The sequence below is a fragment of the Colobus angolensis genome, unplaced genomic scaffold, assembly GCF_000951035.1.
Source record: "Colobus angolensis palliatus isolate OR3802 unplaced genomic scaffold, Cang.pa_1.0 Scaffold42, whole genome shotgun sequence".
NCBI classification, from domain to species: Eukaryota; Metazoa; Chordata; class Mammalia; order Primates; family Cercopithecidae; genus Colobus; species Colobus angolensis.
In genome coordinates, this window is record NW_012117599.1 from 5,831,267 (window position 1) to 5,835,586 (window position 4,320).

General features: G+C 45.4%; 1 pseudogene across 1 annotated transcript in view; it reads left to right on the forward strand.

The window, feature by feature from the left end:
- The first annotated feature begins 3,925 nt into the window (after positions 1-3,925).
- Positions 3,926-4,320, forward strand: part of LOC105522221 — an 18,323-nt pseudogene continuing 17,928 nt past the window's right edge. Inside the window, exon 1 of the transcript XR_001003408.1 lies at positions 3,926-4,317. The product of XR_001003408.1 is annotated as a peptidyl-prolyl cis-trans isomerase A pseudogene (transcript). The remainder of the gene's footprint in view (positions 4,318-4,320) is intronic.

Below are 4,320 nucleotides of genomic sequence, written 5' to 3' on the forward strand. Positions count from 1 at the left end.
AAAAATATTAATAACTGTGTGCAACTGAAGCCATAGGTTAATGTGCAAACAAATTCATAGCATTTCATTTCAGAGGACACCAACAAAAAGGAGATGAGAGTTTCCTGGGTCAGTCCTCTCCCCAAACCCCAAATGGGGTGTTTTGGAGAATGAAGCAGGAGAGCACATGACAGTGTTACTCCCTGAGCTTGAGCTCACCACCTACTACCTGCTCGGAGCTTCATGACAGGCCCCACCCAGGGTAACACACAGGGCCACCCGTCTCCTCCTTCCCCAGCTTGGCTTAGTCAGAAAAGAGGAAGACTTATTTCAGCTAAAGGAATCGAACCCCCCTAATCAGGTCATTCTTTGTGCTGTGGCATAAATGCAAGACTTGCAAAACCCTTGGGAGGCTCTTCCCCGAATGCCTTTGCCCGCTCATGGCTGGTCCTTCCAGCTTGTAGAAGGAAATTCAGAGAAGCAGTTCAAGGGCCCCGCTTTAGGCACTGACACTGACTTGCAGTGAAACCCAGGGTAAGTCTTTACGGCCGAGTTTCTAAAACAGGAATTGTAAAGCCTTCCCTACTTACTCCATGACTACTGTGAAGACCCAAGGAGAATGTGCATTCTGTGTAAAAATACCTGGAAAAGCACAGAGTATTTTACACACCAAAAGTATCATTGTAAAAATCACATTGGCTGCAAATCTTCCAACATATGCCAGGAAAGACTTAAAACAGGGGTCCCCAGCCTCCAGGCCCTGGACCCATATCGGTCCCTGGCCTGTTAGGAACAGGGTTGCATAGTAGGAGGTGAGCAGCAAGCGAGCGAGCGAAGCTGCATCTGTATTTACAGCCGCTCCCCATCACTGGCATTACCGCCTGAGCTCCGCCTCTTGTCAGATCAGCAGCAGAATTAGATTCTCACAGAAGTGTGAACCCTATTGTGAACGGCGCATGCGACGGATCTAGGTTGCGTGCTTCTCATGAAAATCTGATTCCTGATGATCTGTCTCTGTCTCCCATCACCTCCAGGTGGGACCATCTAGTTGCAGGAAAACAAGCTCAGGCTTCCACTGATTCTATATTATGGTGAGTTGTATAATTATTTCACTATATATTACAATGTAATAATAATAGAAATAAAGCGCACGGTAAATGTTATGTGTTTGAATCGTCCTAAAACCATCGCCCCTCCCCACCAGTTCGTGGAAAAATTGTCTTCTATGAAACTGGTCCCTGGTGCCAAAAAGGTTGTGGACCACTAACTTAAAAGATCCGTAAGCTCCACAGGCCTTCTCAGTTCATGTTGGGGGTACACATCAGAAAATACAACTTCTTGGAGGAAAATCTGGCATTATCTATCAATGTTAAATGTTCATGTCCCCAGACCCATAAATTCCATGTCTAAGAGTAACCCGAGGGCTGGGCACCATGGCTCATGCCTGTAATCCTACCACTCTGGGAGGCCAAGGCAAGTGGATCACTTGAGGTCAGGAGTTTGAAACCAGCCTGGCCAACGTGGTGAAACCCCGTCTCTACTGAAAACACACACACACACGCAAATTAGCCAGGTGTGGTGGCATGCACCTGTAATCCCAGCTACTCGGGAGGCTGAGGCAGGAGAATCAGTTGAACCTGGGAGGCAGAGGTTGCACTGAGCTGAGATCGCACCACTGCACCCCAGCCTGGGTGACAGCAAGACTCTGTCTCAAAAAAAAAAAAAAAAAAAGCGTAACCTGAGAAATACATATTGAAGTTGTACGTACAAGGATTTTACTTCAGTGTGATTTGTAATAGCAAGAATTGAACCCTGCATGAAATTCTAACAGTGAGAGGTAATAGACTGTGCAGCTGCTAGAGAATCAAGGAGACTTATGTGTATCTATGTGCAAATGAAGCCATACATTTCATTAGTTTTTTGTTCTTTTCTTTTAAAACAGAATAAGGGAGACTTATGTGTATCTATGTGCAAACAAAGCCATACATTTCACTAGTTTTTTTTTTTTTTTTCTTTTCTTTTAAAACATTTTTTGGTAGAGCTGAGGTCTCACTATACTGACCAGGCTGGTCTCAAACTCCCAGCCTCAAGTGATCCACCCACCTCGGCCTCCCAAAGTGCTGGAATTGCAGGCATGAGCCACCACGCCCAGCCAACTGTTTATATTTTATCTCCTCCACATACTAAGGTTTGAGGACAGAGATCCCGTTCCTGAAAGCAGCAAAGTGTGTCAGGCTTAAGACTGAGACCTGGGCAAGATTCCTGGCTCAGTACCTTAGTAGTTATACGGCCATAGGTGGATTGGTTGAACTACTTGAAGGCCAACACAAATCTCCACCTCATAGGACTAGTGGAAAGAGTAAATGCAACAATATATGTAAGGGTCGTGATAACTAGTTATCCCTCCAACTTTTAACATCTTCCTATCCTTTACAATACCTGTCCCAGGGCCTTTCAGGTTGTCCAATAAATATTTGTTGGTTGATTGACAGACAGGTGGTCGGTTAACCTCCATTCCTTCCTGAATCTCATCTGCCTATCTGAGAAAGCTGGTCCTTAAGAATGTATTATAGAAAAGTTCTTGTGGCTATACCCTGATATTCACAAGAAATTAAAGATAAACGTCACTGATTTTTTTTTTTAACAATCTACCTACAAAGTAGTCTTTTTGTTGTTGCTTCACAAGCTTCCTGTTCCCAGAGAAAAATAACATGTCTTTTGATTTGTCCTAATCGTCTGTTGCATCACAATTTGGGGCCTGTCACTCTAGTTGGTATAAGACCCATTTCCTTCATTGCAAGAGTTATTAATAAAATACAATTAAATAGAGTTGGAATTGTGTTTGAGAAAAAGTCCATTCCAACCACTTCTAATGTAGTAGAATTTGTGTGAGCAATTAGTAGTCTCTTCCACGAAAGAGATTTAAGAAAATGTAGGGGCCGGGCGCAGTGGCTCACACCTGTACTCCCAACATCTTAGGAGGCCGAGGTGGGTGGATCACCTGAGGTCAGGTGTTTAAGACCAGCCTGCTCAGTGTGATGAAATCCCATCTCTACTAAAAATACAAAAATTAACCGGGCGTGGTGGCAATACGTGTAATCCCAGCTACTCAGGAGGCTGAGGCAAGAGAATCACTTGAATCTGGGAGGTGGAGGTTGCAGTGAGCCAGATCGCGCCACTGCACTCTAGCCTGGGTGACAGAGCAAGATTCTGTCTAAAAAAAAAACAAAGAAACTAAAACCCATCAAACTCCATCAAAAAAAAAAAAAAAAGAAGAAGAAAATGTGATCCATCCAATATTAAAACAAATTCTTATGAAAACTCAACTTGGGGCTGGGTGCAGTTGCTCATGCCTGTAATCCCAGCACTTTGGGAGGCCGAGGCAGGCAGATTGCCTAAGCTCAGGAATTCGAAACCAGCCTGGGCAACACGGTGAAACTTCTTCTCTACTAAAAATACATAAAAATTAGCCAGGTGTGGCAGAGTGTGCCTATAGTCCCAGCTACTCAGGAGGCTGAGGCAAGAGAATTGCTTAAACCCGGGAGGTGGAGGTTGCAGTGAGCTGAGATAGCGCCACTATACTCCAGCCTGGGTGACAAGGCGAGACTCCATCTCAAAAAAAAAAAAAAAAGGAAAAAGAAAACTCAACTTGGCCAGGCACGGTGGCTCACGCTTGTAATCCCAGCACTTTGGGAGGCTGAGGGAGGTGGATCACCTGAGGTCAGGAGTTCGAGACCAGCCTGACCAACATGGTGAAACCCCGTCTCTACCAAAAACACAAAAATTAGCTGGGTGTGGTGGTGCATGCCTGTAATCCCCTCCTGCTTGGGATGCTGAGGCTGGAGAATTGCTTGAACTCGGGAGGTGGAGGTTGCAGTGAGCCGTGATCTCACCATTGCACTCCAACCTGGGCAACAAGAGCGAAACTCTGTCTCAAAAAAAAAAAAAAAGGCTTTGCAGACGCTGCCGCCGAGGAAATTCTTGTACTACTAGCCATGGTCAACCCTACCGTGTTCTTCGACATTGCCGTCGACGGCGAGCCCTTGGGCCGCGTCTCCTTCGAGCTGTTTGCAGACAAGGTTCCAAAGACAGCAGAAAATTTTCGTGCTCTGAGCACTGGAGAGAAAGGATTTGGTTATAAGGGCTCCTGCTTTCACAGAATTATTCCAGGGTTTATGTGTCAGGGTGGTGACTTCACACGCCATAATGGCACTGGTGGCAAGTCCATCTATGGGGAGAAATTTGAAGATGAGAACTTCATCCTAAAGCATACAGGTCCTGGCATCTTGTCCATGGCAAATGCTGGACCCAACACAAATGGTTCCCAGTTTTTCATCTGCA